This window comes from Lissotriton vulgaris, chromosome 6 (assembly GCF_964263255.1).
Source record: "Lissotriton vulgaris chromosome 6, aLisVul1.2, whole genome shotgun sequence".
Lineage (NCBI taxonomy): Eukaryota > Metazoa > Chordata > Amphibia > Caudata > Salamandridae > Lissotriton > Lissotriton vulgaris.
Window position 1 is genome coordinate 290,589,795 of NC_141694.1, and position 19,691 is coordinate 290,609,485.

The window sequence follows — 19,691 nt, forward strand, 5'->3', positions numbered from 1 at the left end:
CTGTGGGTTGATTAGCCATCTCCCACATTGACATGTTTACAAATATGATAGTCCATAACACAACAGATCTATGTACCTGCGCACCTATATCAAATTTGACATGTGGGGAAGTACATGTCAATGTATTTAATCCTGGGCACTGACATTGCATGTGTAGTCATCAGTGACTTCAACGACTCACTAGCATAGAATTCACCTATGAGGTGGCATAATTCATTATAATTGTCTAGTGTTCCATGATGAGAAGTGGCCATTGCCATTGCCACAGCATGATGTGTCCATAGGTGCCGTTTGCGTTCTCCGCCACTGCGATCACGGACTTTGGCCACAATTGAAAATTGCCAATTCCCAGAAGCGATCGCCTGGGCCCCACGTTGTGACACCGCCAATGCCCATGCCATTGCAGCCAATGGAAACCGTGATCGAGGTCATGAATGCCAATCTTGAAATCCGCAGTAGGCGTGTTCCTCTACCATGGGCCTGGACATTGGGTACAATTGAAAGATGCATGATTGCGGTATTTACCGCCTGGGCACCTTGGTGTGACACCGCCGAAGCCTATGCCATTGCAGCCAATGGGAAGCGCAATCCGGGTTGTGAATTACTATTTTGAAACCTGCGGTAGTAGTGCTCCGCTGCCACGGGCCCGGTCATTGGGTACATCTGAAAGATGCACGATTGTGGTAGCGACCGCCTGGCCCCCACAGTGTGACACCGCCAATGCCCATGCCATTACAGCCACTGGGAACCGGTCGTGAATTACAATTTTGAAACCCGCTGTAGGTGTGCATTTCCAACGCAGTCCTGGTCATTGGTTAGATTTGAAACATGCCGACCATGAACACCAATTACAGCAGCTGAGTACCCCTGAAACAATCCCAGGGGGCTATATATGTCTGTGAGAGAGTCACATATTTCAATTGCATACAGACACTGCTGCCTGCCATTCTTCACCAACAACTGCTCCTGTCTCCTGGACCCAGTGATGGCGAGAAATGAGAATATCAGTGACAGTGCCTTCACCACAGAGGAGCTGGAGGTTCTGGTGTACGAGGTGCTTTCACAGTATGGGAGTCTATATGGTGCGCCTGATGTACTAGTAAGTGTTACTGAGTGAAAGTTTGATAGTGCTCAGAGTGCTCACATGATATTGCCCTGCAGTAGTATATGCCTGTGATTGCAAGATGATGTGCATGCATCCTTATTTTCCATATACCATGCTCCATACATGGCCCAGTAAGAATTGCTCTTGAGTATTTGGGGAGGATGACAACATGGACATTCCTCCAGCCCTTCTTCAGCAAGGAAAATACAAATGCTGGTCTGAAACTGAGTGATGTAAATGTGTGCTACTCATCCGAGGTTGACCATCCCGGTACCGGCGGCAGTATAGGTGAAGCAGCCTCAAGCGATCTGCTTGGAAGACCCATTTAGAGTCTTTTATACCGCCGGCCACTGTTGCAAACAATGTTGCATACAGTATAGGTCTACCATGAGAACAAGGGGGTATGTAGTTTTACACTTACCTTCCTGGGTAGATAGTACGACACCCAGATCCTGAAGAAGTGTCCAGATCCTCCTGACTATTCTGACACGAAACATGTTGATCTTTTTAGAGTAGGGCCTCTATATCCAGACACATTGCGACTTGGTACAGCCCCTCTCCAACCCTTTTAACTAGGCAGTTTACCTATGGAATAATGGTTAGGAATAGGACTAACTGACCTATTTTAACCCACTCCCCTCACATCTACACATACTAGGCCCCCTTACCCCCACGGCACCAAACGGCAGGAACAGAAGATCCCCGATAAAGAGCCCCGGTTCCGGGTGCCCGTCAGGTATTGCAGTGCAGACCTGACGAGGGGCATACTCAAATGATGAAGCATGACACCTAGCTTGCTAGGTGTGTGAGAGTACTAGTTCCACAAGGGAGATTCCCCTCCCCCACCTTCCTTCTCTTCACATACATCTATGGTCTCCTTCGGGACCCCTCTCTTGGTCTATACTACCTCATTATCTAATATCCCAGAGGAACTCCGTACCTAGTGTGAAAATACAGTCTCCTAGGCACGTACGCTGGACCTCGTTAAACTTGCCCTGAGTCCCTCCTTTTTTTGTAACACATCCGAGGTTTCCCTGGCTACATGATCACCCGCAGGGACCGCACCAACATACTGGGAGGAGGAATCGCTATTGTCCACAAGAACACCCTCAGAATATTGACCAGCACCAAGGACACCCTCAGCTCCACCGAACACTTGCACTTCCAGATCCACATCGATTCCAACGCCACCCTCAGTTCAGCAACATCCTCACAGACATCGTCAGCTCGTACGCCCTGGCCTCCACAGACTACATCCTCATCGGAGACCTGAACTTTCACCTCGAGAACGCCAACAACAACTCCACCACCCTGCTCAACAACATCTCCAACCTCGGACTCAGACAGCTCATCACGACACCCACACACTCTGCCAGACACACGCTCAACCCCATCTTTTCCGCCAGCAACTACGTCTCCTTCAGCCAAACCACCAAACTCCACTGTACCAACCACCGCTGCATCCACTTCTCCTTCAAGAAATACACCGCACACAACTACCCGCAACAAATCCCCCACCACAGCTGGAACAAGGTCATAGAAAACCAGCTAATCACCACCCTCACCCGAGACCCACCAATCAACCACGCTGACACCGACACAGCCGCCCGGTACCTCAGGCAGTGTCTCAATGACTGCACCAATACCCTCACTATGATCAAGAAACCTTCAAACAGACACAACAACAGAAGGGCCATCTGGTTCACCACCGACCTCCAGGCATCCACGCAGACCTGCCGAAGACTCAAGAAGAAGTGGTACTACGAACAGACACCGGACAACCATGCGGCCCTCAAGAATGCCAACCGGAGGCACCACCAACTCATTTGAACCGCCAAAAGGACCTCCTTCAAGGAAAGCATCTACAACAATGCACACAACAGCAAAGAGCTCTTCAACATCGTGAGGGAACTCGCCAACCCCAGCTCCAGCTCTAACGACATCCCGCCATCACAAGAACTCTGCGACTCTCTACCCACCTTCTTCCACCCCAAGATCATAGACATCAACAACAGCTTCAACACTCAGACCCCCCTGACAGCCGCTGATGCCTCAGACTCACCGCCCCCCAGCCACACCAGTCTCCTGCTTTCCTGGAACCATGTCAACGACAAAGACACAATCAAAACCATGAACTGAACAGCATCAACTCCGGCTCATTGCCAGACCCCTGTCCTCACCACATCTTCATCAAAGCTAGCCCAACCATCACCCCGCATCTCTGAAAGATCTTCTACAGCTCCTTCCTGACTGCCATCTTCCCAGAGAGCTGGAAACACACTGAGATCAATTCCCTACTAAAGAAACCCAAGGTGGACCCACAGTACCTCAAGAACTTCCGGCCCATCTCCCTGCTCCCATTCCCGGCGAAAGTCATCGAGAAGATCGTCAACAGACAACTGACCTACCCTCATAGCCGCCACCGATGACACTAGGACCTGCTGGACAGCAGCAAAACCACGGCCCTCATCCTCGTAGACCTCTCGGCCACCTTCAACACCGTCTGCCACTACACTCTACGCACACACCTCCATGACGCAGCGATCCATGACAAAGCCCTGGACTGAATCACCTCCTTCCTCACAGACAGAACCCAAAGAGTCTGCCTCCCTACATTCCGATCTGAGCCACCAAGACGACCTGCGGCGTACCCCAAGGATCATCCCTCAGCCCGATCCTCTTCAACATCTACATGACACCACTTGCCAACATTGTCCAATCACACAACCTCAACATCATCTTATATACCGATAACACCCAGCTGATCCTCTTCCTCATCAAAGACCTCACCGCCGCCAAAAACAACTTCCACAAAGCAATGAAGGCCGTCGCCGAATGGATGAAGAACAGTCACCTGAAAATGAACTTGGACAAGATGGAGGTCCTCATCCGTGGCTCCACCCCCTCTGCCTGGGACAACTCCTGGTGGCCGGACTCGCTAGGAGCCACGCTGACACCCACCAACCATGCACGCAACCTGGGGTTCATCCTGGACTCAGCACTGTCAATAACCCAGCAAGTCAACATTGTATCCTCCTCCTTCTCCAACAACCTCTGCATGCTTCGCAAGATCTACAGGTGGATCCCCACCGGAACCAGAACGATGGTCACCCAGGCCCTCGTCACAAGCAGGCTGGACTATGGCAACGCCCTCTATGCGGGAATCACAGCCAAACTCTAGAAAAAACTCCATTGCATACAGAACGCCTCCGCACGCCTCATCCTAAACATCCCCTGCCACAGCCACATCACTGCCCACCTGAGGGACCTGCACTGTCTCCCCGTCAACAAGCGGATCACCTTCAAGCTCCTCACCTATGTTCAGAAAGCACTCCACAATGCCGGAGCAGCATACCTCAACAAATGACTCACCTTCTACACCCCCAACCGCCAGCTTCGCTCCGCTGACCTCGCACTTGCCACCATTCCATGGATCCACCGAATGACAACCGGCGGAAGATCCTTCTCCCACATCGTCGCCAATACATAGAACACCCGCCTCATCCACCTGCGCCAGACCCAGGACCTGCTGACCTTCAGGAGACTTCTCAAGACCTTGATTGATTGATTGACTGCCGAGCATGCTGACTTCATGTCAAACAGGTGTGTAGCCGTATTTCCATAGATCCATGACTGCATTGAAGGATGGGAGGGACATGCATTGTTTTTGCAGCCATACAGTTACACAGTAGGACTGTACGGTCAAAGTCAGTAAAAACATTGCTTGTGCTTTCTGATGTCATAGTCCATGAGGGTTCCACATGTTCATTTGTGACATTACCAATGTATTTCATCCAGAGGGAACTGAAGGATGTGTGTACAGTTTTCATATTGCCCGCATGGATATGTGTGCATGATGCACAAGAGTCTAATGCCTGTGTGTAACACTCTTGGTGGTAATTCACCTAGGACACATCAGATAATTGTAATTTGTGGATATCATCATTCCATTGTTTTCAATATGCGTTCTGTCTCACATGTGTAGGCACTGTTTGCCCTCTCATATTGTACATGCATGTGAAGTTTCTGATTCCCCACGTTTGACCTCAGTGTGAGTCGCCCTGGCCTGCACAGAAACTGTAACAAGCAACCATCAGTAAATGGACTTAGTTAAACATATGTGTTGTCCGTCACGCTATTTTTCAATGAGCTATCTTAGGCTTGAGGATTGCACGAGACAGGCTTACACCCTGTGAGAGGAGTGTGAGAATGTTCGTTCTGGGCCCTAAATGTGACCTCCATGACACAGGTAGCCATTTACTGGCCAAGGACATAGAGAGGTGTTTAGTGTTGGACACAGTGAGTCTGCCCCAACACATCATTTCAAATGTACTGTGTGTATTGCTCACTCACATACTGCATCCCAGATGAGGGTCTTCTCCACATTGGTTTCTATGCTGGCACTCTGCATGTGTATGAGATGACCAGGTACTGTCTCCATCATCATACTGTATACTTTCTATGAGATTATCCGATGCAAGTGTACTACATGTCATGCTGTATGGCCTTTGCTCAACATTTATGTATCGGTATGCTATGTTTTTTTGATACTCCCGTACTGAGCCACAGTGGTTCATAACACAGTGTCACTGAAACGTCCTCTTTCTTCTCTCCCATGCCTGTAGCTTAAGGTCCACCAGCACAAGGCCATATGGAGGGCCATTGCACGCAAGGTGCGGGCTCTGGGTGTCTCCAACAGACGGCACACACACTGCTCAAAGAGGTGGGATGACATCTGCCGGCTGAGCAAAAACGTGGCAGAGATGACACTGGGGTGATCCCTTGGAGTGGAAGGTTGGCGCGCAGGAGCATGACACCACTAATGGTCTGCATCATGGCAGTGACAAAGCAAGAACTGAATGGATGCTTAAGGGCCCATCAGCAGAAAGTTGGGGATGAGTATTGTGCAAATTGTGACTTTGGGTGTGAGTGACTGCATGAATACCAACCCTGAGCCAGTGCAGAGCTCTGTGATGTCTCTAGTATGATGCAATGGCTTTCAAGTGGCCTCTGTGTTGAGTGGAGCTGTTACGAATTTTTGCAACATGTAGTTTCTCATGTGCATATTATAATGACCCTTGACATTGCAAGATGAGATGTGGGCTGGTGACATATGCTGCAGTATGAGTGTCATGGACATCACCTGGCAGTGAACAGCAGTGAGCATCATGTTAGTGTACATTTATAGATGTGTGCAACTACACAGCTGAAATCAATGTGCAACTGTAGTTGTGCTTCAAAGCACAACATGGTGGATTTAGTGGAGAAGTGTGGCTCACCGGTTAGAGGCGGCAGACCCAGAAGCAGAGGTTGGCCCGGGACCAGGGTTCAATTCCCAACGCGGCGGGGTACGGAACCAATGTCAGCGGGATCGATAAATCTCGCCTCGGTGCCTCTCTAACCATGGGTCCCACGCTGCAACTCTGGGCAATAGCTTGCTTAATCTCCACAACGGCCCCCTCACTGCCGGGGATGCCTGGCTTCACCTTGGGGATGCCCAATAGGGACCATCTCACAGGGAAAGCCGGGACGGGTTCCCCAGCGGTACACAGCGCCAAGAAACCCCAGGGTGAACGTGCGCTCTACAAATTCATACTAACATAACATAACATAACAGAAGGAGCTCATGACGATTGCAAAAGGACATTTGGGAGTCTGTATCTGTGGTGTACTCTTTAAGTGACTCCATATGTGACTGAGGAAACATGTGGAGATGTATATGTATCTCACCTACAGGCACGTAGGTATGCTTACAGAGAATAGTATGTTAGGTTTCAAGGAGGCACGGGCCAGCTACTTGGCTGTGTAAATGTCACATGGGGCATTGATGTCAATTATGCATGTTTCCATGCATCTTCTGATGATTGCATAAAGGTTGCAAATGCTGACTGCATATGGTGGATAGCAACATGGGGTATAATTTTCTATTTTTGTGCTTTGCTTGCAAATGATGTTTGTGAGTATAGCACTATACTGAACCTATGTCTCTGTCTCTTGCAGCATCTACCGAGGGCACGGAAGGACAAGGGACCGGCACCAGTGGGGAAGCTTCTGGCACGACTGCTACACATGAGCTTGCTGACACTGATGTGACTAATCCCCAAAATTAGAGAGTCTCCCAGGGACCAGAAAGGACTGGGTAATAAGAATTATATCAAAATTTTTCCTTTCTGTGTATTAAACTTTCAGTTGGTGACCATGCGGCCTACACGTTTCAATTATTGTCACGTTATAATTACCATTTTATGATTACCAATAGTACGCCACACATGAATGTCATTCTTTGTAACTCTCAAAGTTTATTTTTTTTTTTTATTTTTTTTTTTAATATTTTATAAAAGTTTTTGTAAAAAGAAAAACATATTACATCGGTACACCTTATGGATACACCTATATTTATAAAAAGTGTGCTCTGTTACAACTTTAACCACTTTCTAACAAATCCAAATTACGGTATCTAATGCAGAGTCACACCACAGTTAAGAATCCTGGTGTAATCAAATTAAATACATTATACAAACAAGTTATACACAGTAAAAAGTCCCATTGTCGACGCGTTTCGGTGCGTAGAAATACATTTGTTGCACCTTCCTCAGGACAGACGAAATATTAAAAGCAGTGATTTAAACTTCTTTCTACAAAAAAAGACACAAATACATATAATCAATACTTTGTACCTATAGAGAGTTTTTTAGACTAAATGTGGGCTAATTCTAGTGAAAATCACATTTGGTATTTTCAATGCCCTTACTTGTGGTTTCGGGTTTATGGTCCTTATATTAATCTTTCAGGACTTCTTCGCTTTTCATTTAGCGTTCGCATAAGTTCGCTCTCACCATATAGATTATCTTTCAATGGCCTTTCTATGGAGGGAAAGCATTGAATTATACACCATCCTAGAACTGAGTATTTGGCTGATTTGTTCCAATCTCCTACGCTACTTACTCATAGGGTTTTTGAATGGCCCCTCAGAGAGAACGTCTTAATATAGCTGAAGCCTTTTTCAAAGTAAGGTCCGTTTCTATTCTGCACTTTGCCGCGCCTATAAATAGTGCACAGTTACTTTAGAGGTTTATTTTAAACTTCATTTACAGTTATTCGTACTGCATAGGATTGATAGCACCTATACATACCCGTCGCTTTTGTTAATCTAGCCAACACCCAGGCTTTCCTTGCTCACACCACCTCGCAGAGTCTATTATCACCTGTGCTGCAATGACATAGGCTTATGTTTTAGTGAGTCCAATGTTTTAGTTTCTTGCTGTCATACCCTAACATGGGCTGTGGCATACATACCTAGTAGGGGTGAAGGTTTCTTTAAACCGCCCAGGATGCAGCTGTTGGTGTTCTTTGGCCGTTACTGGTATTGGCTGATTGGTAGAGATTTTCACTTCACTCTATTCCGACCTAGATGGTAAACACAGCATTTTTAGTGGAAGTCGCTTGTATATTGCCACTCTTTCACTGACTGGTCGCTACTTATGGGGCTTTTGACTAGTTTAAGGCTCCTTTACATGGTGACTCGGGGTTCAGTGCTATATTGGTGCCATTGGCCCACTACCGCTATTGTGGTAGTTATGCAGAGGCAGAGGTTCACGCTCCCTGTCTAAACCCAAACCCCGTTTGACTCCCGGGGGCAGAGTGCTCACCTTTTCATTACGGGCGTACGGCAATTCGGCATTCAGCGATCCTTCGGCTGGCGGCTTCCTTATTCCGGCTGCTTCTAATGGCAAGGGTCAGAAGTGCCGTCCTTATATACCGTGTCATTGTTTCTAATTAGGCCTAATTGTTCAATTATGACGACGGGCCGACACCATGATTGTAGTTTTTCGCGAGTGCGGCCAATGCTGGAAACTACCGGACTCACAATTATTTTATCAAGTGCATTTTATGATTAATTAACGCTGCCCACAGTAAGGCATACATTTTCCTTTAGTTGTATAAAATACAAGGTTATTGTTACATTCAGAATGTGGCTCGCGCTGACTGGTTATTGTACTCGCGGTTCCCGTATCTCCACGCCATTTTGGTAGTTTTTTGATTATTATGAACTACTGGGATGCGTGTTCGCGCCCCGATATCGCCTGTAAGATATGTTACTGATATTCTTTTCTTTATTATTAGAGGGGCCAGCTGCGCACTGGGTATTTATTCTTATTTTTTTGAAGATCGTCCTCGGCCCCTGCTTTTTTGTTAAGGCACTAGCTCTAGAGTAAGCGTCGATTCTCTAGGGACTCCGTAGGTACCCGTTCGAATCCGGTACTCGCTCTATTTTCCCAAACACTATTTAGATATTTAAGACAGTTTCAACATGATGCCACGTTGTATGGGAAACGTTAATATCTTTCCAGGGCGAAGTAATAATAACACCAACTATTTCATAATCGGTTTCTGATATTTTGCCACACGCTTAATCCTAAACCTCGAGTTTAAGGAGACAGATCTACTTCGGTTGCCCAGTTCATTTAAACAAATGCAGTGATTAATCGTGTTCCAACAAGTGGTTAATGCAGGAGTGTTACATCATGTTAAACACATTCTACAAATATTGCACAGATTCCATAGGCTAGGGATATATTCACATATGTCATGTTATCTCAGTTCATTTAAACAAATGCAGTAATTAATCGTGTTCTAACAGGTGGTCAATGCAAGAATATTACAGCATGCCAAACACATTCAACAAATATTGCACAGATTTCATAGGATAGGGATATATCCACATTTGTCATATTATCTAATCATTCTGTCCCACTCCTCCCGGCAATTTAATCCGTGGTAGTATGACTTAAATTTAGACATATAGAATTGTTCCCTTTGTTTTCGTTTTTTATTTAGATCACCCCCTCTCGCAGAGATCTTAATCTTTTCCAAAATGAACCACTTAATTTCATCAATGTTGTGTTTTTCCGCTATCCAGTGCTCTACCAGTGGGGCGTTCTTTTTTTGATTTCTAATCGCAGAGCGATGTTCTGTAAGACGTAGGCGCATTTCGCGCCCTGTTTCGCCAATATAGCATTTGTGGCAAGGACACAACAATAGATACACTACATTTGCAGTGCGACAATTGACGTGTTCGTTCATCCAGTGGGTTATTCCCTGCACCTCCAATTTATCAGTCTTGATAATATTCTTACAATGTGTGCAGGAGCCACAGGGCAAATTGCCCCTAATGGGATTATTTGTAACTACGTCTCTTTGTCCTCCTCTTTTTGGCTCTTTAAAAGTATGCACTAGGTGGTTTCTTATGGTTTTATTTCTCCTATATGCATAAACTGGTTTTGTCATAGGTGTTGTTCCAGCTTTATTTAAAATGGTCCAGTTTTTATTTATAAGATTCTTTACTTTGTTGCTGAAGCCATTAAAATCACTCACCATGATAATTTTTTCTTCACTGCTATGTTTTTGTTTGTGTGATACCTCAAACAGACTATCGCGGTTATAGTACTTCGCTCGCTTATATGCTTGTTTTATTAAGCGTTTAGGGTAGCCTCTTTGGGCGAGCTTGATTTTTAAATTTGCGGCATGTTTTTCATAGCTCGCTCTGTCACTACAATTCCGCCTGATTCTTAGGAACTGGCTAAAAGGTATCCCATCTTTTTGACATCTGGGGTGGTAGCTTTCATGGTGGAGGAGCGTGTTTCGGTCAGTTGGCTTTACAAACAAGTCCACATTTAAGACTCCTTCTCTTTCATGGATTTTAATGTCAAGGAAGTCTACTGCCACTTGGCTTTTGTTTGAAGTAAACTTGAGGTTGGGATCCCCACAATTTATCCATTCTAAAAAATTATCTAAATCCTTTTCCTCGCCCTCCCAAATAAAGAAAATGTCATCTATAAAACGTGACCAGCACTTCACATTCTCAAAGAATGGACACATTTCATTATAGATATGTTGGGTCTCAAAGTTCCCTACATATAGGCATGCTAGGCTGGGAGCACATGTGGCTCCCATGCTGGTGCCCTTGATCTGACAATAGTAGTCCTGGTTGAATAGAAAGATATTGTTTTTTAAAATTATCTCTATACAATCTAATATAAAAGAGTTTTGTGGAGTTAAATCACCATTTTCATCACTTAGAATGCCCTTCATCATTTTAACAGTATCTTCTTGCGGGATGTTTGTATACAGCGCTTCGATGTCCAGGCACACCAGCCACTGTGTGTCCTTATTAAACTCTCTACCTTCTATTTTTGAGATCATATGGGTGGTGTCCTTTATGTATGAAGGTAATTCCGTGACCAAAGGTTGAATGAAGTGGTCAACGTATTTGCTGAGAGGCTCGGTCAAGGAATCTATACCGGACACTATCGGGCGCATTGGAGGGTCCTCCAAATTTTTATGCACCTTAGGCAACCCGTATAGTGCCGGGATTCTGGGGTTTTCATTTATCAGGAATCTGTATTCCTCATCACAAATGATGTTGTCTTCTTTTGCAAAGTTTACAACATCGTGAACTTTTTTCTTGAGATTATTCCATTCCCTCATATTGCTGGGTTTATAATGTGACTCATTATTTAAAAGTATTAGCATTCTACCTTCATAGTCTTCTGTGTCTAAAACCACTATGCTCCCCCCCTTATCTCCAGGTTTTATCGTTATTTCCTCACAGGAAGCTAGGGATTTTAATGCATCCCTTTCCTCTTTTGATAAATTGTTTTCTGTCCATGCCTTTGTATCTAGTAGTTTTTCTAGGCCTATGGTCACTGCTTTTTCGAAAGTATCTACCTCAGGACCTACCATACTGATATTTGGAGTCCATGTGGACAAAGGTTTTAGTCCAGATTTGTTGGTGGTTTCTCTATCTTCCTTACCCATGAAGAACTTCCTAAGTCTTATCTTTCTAAATAGGTCCCTTACCTCCCTTTCGATATATCCGGGAGGAGTGGGACAGAATGATTAGATAATATGACATATGTGGATATATCCCTATCCTATGAAATCTGTGCAATATTTGTTGAATGTGTTTGGCATGCTGTAATATTCTTGCATTGACCACCTGTTAGAACACGATTAATTACTGCATTTGTTTAAATGAACTGAGATAACATGACATATGTGAATATATCCCTAGCCTATGGAATCTGTGCAATATTTGTAGAATGTGTTTAACATGATGTAACACTCCTGCATTAACCACTTGTTGGAACACGATTAATCACTGCATTTGTTTAAATGAACTGGGTAACCGAAGTAGATCTGTCTCCTTAAACTCGAGGTTTAGGATTAAGCGTGTGGCAAAATATCAGAAACCGATTATGAAATAGTTGGTGTTATTATTACTTCGCCCTGGAAAGATAGTAACGTTTCCCATACAACGTGGCATCATGTTGAAACTGTCTTAAATATCTAAATAGTGTTTGGGAAAATAGAGCGAGTACCGGATTCGAACGGGTACCTACGGAGTCCCTAGAGAATCGACGCTTACTCTAGAGCTGGTGCCTTAACAAAAAAGCAGGGGCCGAGGACGATCTTCAAAAAAATAAGAATAAATACCCAGTGCGCAGCTGGCCCCTCTAATAATAAAGAAAAGAATATCAGTAACATATCTTACAGGCGATATCGGGGCGCGAACACGCATCCCAGTAGTTCATAATAATCAAAAAACTACCAAAATGGCGTGGAGATACGGGAACCGCGAGTACAATAACCAGTCAGCGCGAGCCACATTCTGAATGTAACAATAACCTTGTATTTTATACAACTAAAGGAAAATGTATGCCTTACTGTGGGCAGCGTTAATTAATCATAAAATGCACTTGATAAAATAATTGTGAGTCCGGTAGTTTCCAGCATTGGCCGCACTCGCGAAAAACTACAATCATGGTGTCGGCCCGTCGTCATAATTGAACAATTAGGCCTAATTAGAAACAATGACACGGTATATAAGGACGGCACTTCTGACCCTTGCCATTAGAAGCAGCCGGAATAAGGAAGCCGCCAGCCGAAGGATCGCTGAATGCCGAATTGCCGTACGCCCGTAATGAAAAGGTGAGCACTCTGCCCCCGGGAGTCAAACGGGGTTTGGGTTTAGACAGGGAGCGTGAACCTCTGCCTCTGCATAACTACCACAATAGCGGTAGTGGGCCAATGGCACCAATATAGCACTGAACCCCGAGTCACCATGGAAAGGAGCCTTAAACTAGTCAAAAGCCCCATAAGTAGCGACCAGTCAGTGAAAGAGTGGCAATATACAAGCGACTTCCACTAAAAATGCTGTGTTTACCATCTAGGTCGGAATAGAGTGAAGTGAAAATCTCTACCAATCAGCCAATACCAGTAACGGCCAAAGAACACCAACAGCTGCATCCTGGGCGGTTTAAAGAAACCTTCACCCCTACTAGGTATGTATGCCACAGCCCATGTTAGGGTATGACAGCAAGAAACTAAAACATTGGACTCACTAAAACATAAGCCTATGTCATTGCAGCACAGGTGATAATAGACTCTGCGAGGTGGTGTGAGCAAGGAAAGCCTGGGTGTCGGCTAGATTAACAAAAGCGACGGGTATGTATAGGTGCTATCAATCCTATGCAGTACGAATAACTGTAAATGAAGTTTAAAATAAACCTCTAAAGTAACTGTGCACTATTTATAGGCGCGGCAAAGTGCAGAATAGAAACGGACCTTACTTTGAAAAAGGCTTCAGCTATATTAAGACGTTCTCTCTAAGGGGCCATTCAAAAACCCTATGAGTAAGTAGCGTAGGAGATTGGAACAAATCAGCCAAATACTCAGTTCTAGGATGGTGTATAATTCAATGCTTTCCCTCCATAGAAAGGCCATTGAAAGATAATCTATATGGTGAGAGCGAACTTATGCGAACGCTAAATGAAAAGCGAAGAAGTCCTGAAAGATTAATATAAGGACCATAAACCCGAAACCACAAGTAAGGGCATTGAAAATACCAAAAGTGATTTTCACTAGAAATAGCCCACATTTAGTCTAAAAAACTCTCTATAGGTACAAAGTATTGATTATATGTATTTGTGTCTTTTTTTGTAGAAAGAAGTTTAAATCACTGCTTTTAATATTTCGTCTGTCCTGAGGAAGGTGCAACAAATGTATTTCTACGCACCGAAACGCGTCGACAATGGGACTTTTTACTGTGTATAACTTGTTTGTATAATGTATTTAATTTGATTACACCAGGATTCTTAACTGTGGTGTGACTCTGCATTAGATACCGTAATTTGGATTTGTTAGAAAGTGGTTAAAGTTGTAACAGAGCACACTTTTTATAAATATAGGTGTATCCATAAGGTGTACCGATGTAATATGTTTTTCTTTTTACAAAAACTTTTATAAAATATAAAAAAAAAAAAAAAAAACTTTGAGAGTTACAAAGAATGACATTCATGTGTGGCGTACTATTGGTAATCATAAAATGGTAATTATAACGTGACAATAATTGAAACGTGTAGGCCGCATGGTCACCAACTGAAAGTTTAATACACAGAAAGGAAAATTTTTGATATAATACTGATGTGACTAATGCCTCGGTGGGGAACAGGAGTGCCCTGGATGAATCACGCCCAGAAACACCAACCTCAACATCATCAGATTCCAACTGTGACTCTTCGGTGTTGGCGGGCACAGGCAGTTTGAAATCTGCCTCTTTCTCTAACACACATCGTCCAGTGCCCACCCTCCTGGATGCTCCCACACGTGCTGTCCATGCCCACAGCCCAAGGAAGGTAGAGTGTCCTTCCTCCTAGGCACTGCTGCCCCTGCCCCTATCTCCCCTGCTGCCCTCAGTGTTAAGGTGGCGGACCTTTTACGCACACTGTGTGTGGGTCAGGCTGCTCTCCTGAATGCCTTCCAGGATCATGACAAGAAGCTTGCACAGGTAGGTGGCTTCATGGAGGGAATTCATTCTAACGTGGGTGGGCTACACCAAACTGTCCAGTCTTTGTCCTCCACAGTGATGGCAGCCATTCAGCTGCCACAGGCTCCCAGTTCAGCTCCAGTCCCTTCAGCCACTACCTTGCCAGTGTCACCACCTGACGAGAATGCCCACATGCCACAGCTCTCAGGCACCAAGTCCTCCACACGCAGCACACAACAGACTCACTCTAAGCGTCCCAGACCACAGACATCATCCCCAAAGACCAAAACAGGCACACAGGAGCGCAGAGGCAAAAACCTATCACGGGACACTCAGGGGCATCAGGCCAAGAAGCAGGCCTCAACCTCACATTCAACCAAATCACCCCCATTCAAGGGCACTCCCATCCCCACACCTGCTCCCACAGACAAACAAACAGTTGTTCTGTCTGCTGTGAACCTGTTGCCTGCAACAACTCAGCACAAACACTTCTCTAAGGCACATTCACCCACAACCTCAAATCCCACCCACACCCCTGTGAAGCTAGAACAGGAGAGCAAAACAGGGGTTCACCTGGACAACAGGGGATGGAGGGGAAAAGACAAGACCATCCTAAGCGTACCACCAGATCCAGCAAATCCCCATGGGAAGAGCCACCTGCACCGGATACACCTTTGGTGGAGAGTGAGGCTGTTGTGCCCACTTCACTTCCTGCTCCGACAAAGACAATTGTGGGCTATCAAATCCCTAAGAAGTTGAGACCCAACACTCAACATTCACCCTCACACACTGTGTCTCACAGCATCTCTACACCTCCGTGTGCCACAATGCCACCAGGTCCAAGCAGTCCTCAGGCTCCCACAGCCACTGATGCCTCTACCTCAGCTGGTCCTCTCTCTCCCAAGTTGAGTCCTCCAACTGGCCCGACAATCAGCCACCTACCAGTTCAACTGACAGCCAAATTCGAGGAAAAGTCCTCCTCCCAACACTATCTCCCCCGCAGCGATGCCTGGACTGCCCATTTGTATCCCCGGAGTTGGGGTGAATCCCATGGCAGTGGACGGTGTTACCCATTCCCTGTGCAGTTTCTCATGCACACATGTGCATACTATGAATTTGGACTGGCCCATGGCCTTGCAATTTGTTACTTTTGATGCCCCTTCCCTGTGCAGTTTCCCATGCACAGATGTGCACACCGGAACTATGGACTGGCCAATGGTCTTGCTGTTTGTCACTTTGGATGCCCATTCCCTGTGTAGTTTCTCATGGACACATGAGCATACTTTGAATTTGGACTGGCTAATGGCCCAGCTGTTTTGTACTTGTCATGCCTATCTGGGTATTATGTAATAAAGACAATTACTCCTGTTGTCTGCTTTGTTAATGTCCTTGCTAAATAAAATGTTTTATGTATGGGTATTGGTTCATGTGGCACGAGCTGTATGCCACTTTAACATTGCCTATTGCTGGTTTAACTCTTTTCAGAGGTTTCCAGAGGTAACAGGCACTTTGGTTCTTCTTCAGTCTGAGGCATGAGGTTGCAATGATGGTTCTTTGTGATGGTCTACTCTTCTCCTAATCATTCTGTGCACAGGTTTGCTAAATTATACACATGTCATGTCAGGATGCAATACCAGTACAAAGGTGAATGCTATCCACAAGAATAATTGCTGGGTGGCCAGGTTCTGGCATTTCTGTGGGATTTCTTGATGTGTGCACAGCAAAGTTGGTGTGTAGTCATCTTGTGTGTGCCTGTGGTCATAGTCACATGGGTACATTAGAATGTGTGCACTTGAGTAGTCATACAGTGTGAATGGCCTGTCATTGTCAGTAGTGTTGATGTGTGTGTGCCACTGCAGTGCCAACTACACACATGTATGACCCATGTAATGAGTGCCTGTTTGTTTAAATGTGCAGCCATGTGTTTCAGATTGGGGGCATATGTAGGAGTTGTAGGTTGAGCACTGTACAGTGTGTTGGTGTGACCTTGCACTCCTGGAGGACACCTACTTGTTGTTGCTGCCAGTTGTGAGTATGCAGAGTGTATGACTGCAAAGTCTGTGTTGGGTTTTGTTGATCACACATGTGTCTTGTTTCTATTTGTGCTCACTGTGCTGACCTGCTCAGCCACACTGACAATATTTGTGACTTTTCTCACGCATTGCTATCACTTGACACATTTTTGGATCCAGTATGGTATGTGGTAAGAGGAGCAATACCATCCCCTATAGGTGCTTCTGATGCCTACACATTGTGAGTTACTCCTCTATGTATTTGTGGACTCTACCCTCCTCACCTGTCTAATACTGATATACTCACCACTTCAGTATCATGTCTTCCACCGCATGCCTTGAAAGTGTGTGAAGCAAGGGGGTTTGTAGTGTTACAGTAGTTACCAAATTTACACTTCAATGAAAATGGTGCCCATAGGTATCAGCAAAGACATGAAACAATAGTGTTGTTGTATAAAAATATTGATCAATTATTTATTTAAAAAACATAATGCAAACAATTTATAATAAGTCACAACATGTACAAAATTACAAATTTATTCTAGGTTTTTACAAACGCAAAAAACATTCATCATTTTAAAAAAGATTATTATTAAAACATCATACTGTCAATTATACAATGGTTTTTGTTAAAAATTACTGGGACATATGAACGAAAAAGTGTCGACGCGGCGTTTCGGTGCCTCTTTATTTTGCACCTTCTTCAAGGACTCGTTCACGATTCAGTTATTCTACTCCAGGTGCGAACATCCTGGTGATCTTTCTTGTATTTCAGATTTCTTATGCAAGTGTCTTTGGTTGAGCGTCACTTGTTTTGGTAAAGATTGGGGACACGCTTCAGTCCGGTCCGCTTTACTCTTGGTCTTTTGAGATTCCAAACGAGCCCAGGAAGGTGGAGGACGCCGTGCAGTTCAGCTATCCTTGACAGAGTGGACCGCTAATGTGATAAAAAAGCCCCACAAAGAAGAAGCTATAAGGAGAAAGAAATAAACTTAAGATGTATTCATTCTAACCATACAGAGTTAATGGTGGATGAAATTATCAGAAGGTAGCTCCCAGAGGCGTCCTCCATCACTCTCAAAAGACCAAGAGTAAAGCGGACCGGACTGAAGCGTGTCCCCAATCTTTACCAAAACAAGTGACGCTCAACCAAAGACACTTGCATAAGAAATAAGTGATAAGGAAAGACAGCGAGCACAAGAAGAAACGTGTTCAATCTGAAATACAAGAAAGATCACCAGGATGTTCGCACCTGGAGTAGAATAACTGAATCGTGAACGAGTCCTTGAAGAAGGTGCAAAATAAAGAGGCACCGAAACGCCGCGTCGACACTTTTTCGTTCCTATGTCCCAGTAATTTTTAACAAAAACCATTGTATAATTGACAGTATGATGTTTTAATAATAATCTTTTTTAAAATGATGAATGTTTTTTGCGTTTGTAAAAACCTAGAATACATTTGTAATTTTGTACATGTTGTGACTTATTATAAATTGTTTGCATTATGTTTTTTAAATAAATAATTGATCAATATTTTTATACAACAACACTATTGTTTCATGTTTTTGCTGATACCTATGGGCACCATTTTCATTGAAGTGTAAATTTGGTAACTACTGTAACACTACAAACCCCCTTGCTTCTCTAGGGAAGACCCCATGACTAATTAAAGATTTGATAAATAGTGAATCCAGGAGAAGGAATTCTGAATTTTTGCTATTGTTGACCCAATCCTTTTCCTGATAGAAAGGGTAGCTCCCAAACAACCTATTTTGTTGAAAGTGTGTGAGCCTCTATACCACTTCATAGTGTGACACTATACTGTGTGAGGATGATCTGTGTACAGGAGCAATGTGCCACTCAGGGCAGTTTCACAATTAGTTTCATGTTATTTTCTTCTACTAGTTTGCAGTCATGATTGCTCATTTGCGATGCATATGTTTGAGCAGCACAGTCCTCTAGTCATGTTTTTTGCATCTGGGTTTCCCTGAGTTGTGCATCTGTGGATGAAGGCTAAGCTGTATGTGTGTTTGCTGAGGTACTGCTGCCCTTCCTGAGTGTGATGTTATCTGTGTGTGTTGATGATGTGTGTTGCGGGAGTTCATGGTGGGGCACTCAGATAAGTGTGCCACTGTTTTTGTAGTTGTGCACGCACATCTTGGTATGCATGCAGTGCTGTCAGTGTATGTTGCCTTGTACTTGCTTGGTGTGCATCCCCCTGAGGTCCACCTGAGTTTGCTATGTAATGGATTGGCATATACATCTATTGTATTTGTATTGTGGGTGTATGCAGTGCCTGTGTTGGCTCTTTCAACTGACAGGTGCAATGTGTGTGTGATGTTCTATTTGCATGACATTGTGTGTGAGTAGTTTGTGCATTGTGATACATTCATATGTGTGCTGCATGTGTAGTGTGTATTTCCTGTGTGTATGTCAAATGCAGCAATGTGGATTCATGTTTGTGAACTTGTTTTGAGTGCACAAAACAAGTGTCTGGCCTGTCACTTGTCAGGTTTGTGCATGTGCATGCTTGTGGTACACTATGACACCAAGTTCACTTGATGGCTAGTGTGATGAGTATGTGTGTGTTAGCTGATGTGTCCCCTTGATCCCAATTATTGTTCATGATTATTTTTTTTGAGGAGGCAATTCTTGTTTTTGTTGGGGTATGGTGCCTGTGCATTGGTCCTGAGTGTCAATGTTGTATATTCCTGTTCTGTCTAGGGTCACATTGCCTGTCCTCTGTT

At 44.6% G+C, this 19,691-nt stretch overlaps 1 pseudogene; it reads left to right on the forward strand.

Moving 5' to 3' along the window:
• The first annotated feature begins 985 nt into the window (after positions 1-985).
• On the forward strand, positions 986-16,087 carry LOC147707148 (uncharacterized; annotated as a pseudogene).
• The last annotated feature ends 3,604 nt before the right edge of the window (positions 16,088-19,691 follow it).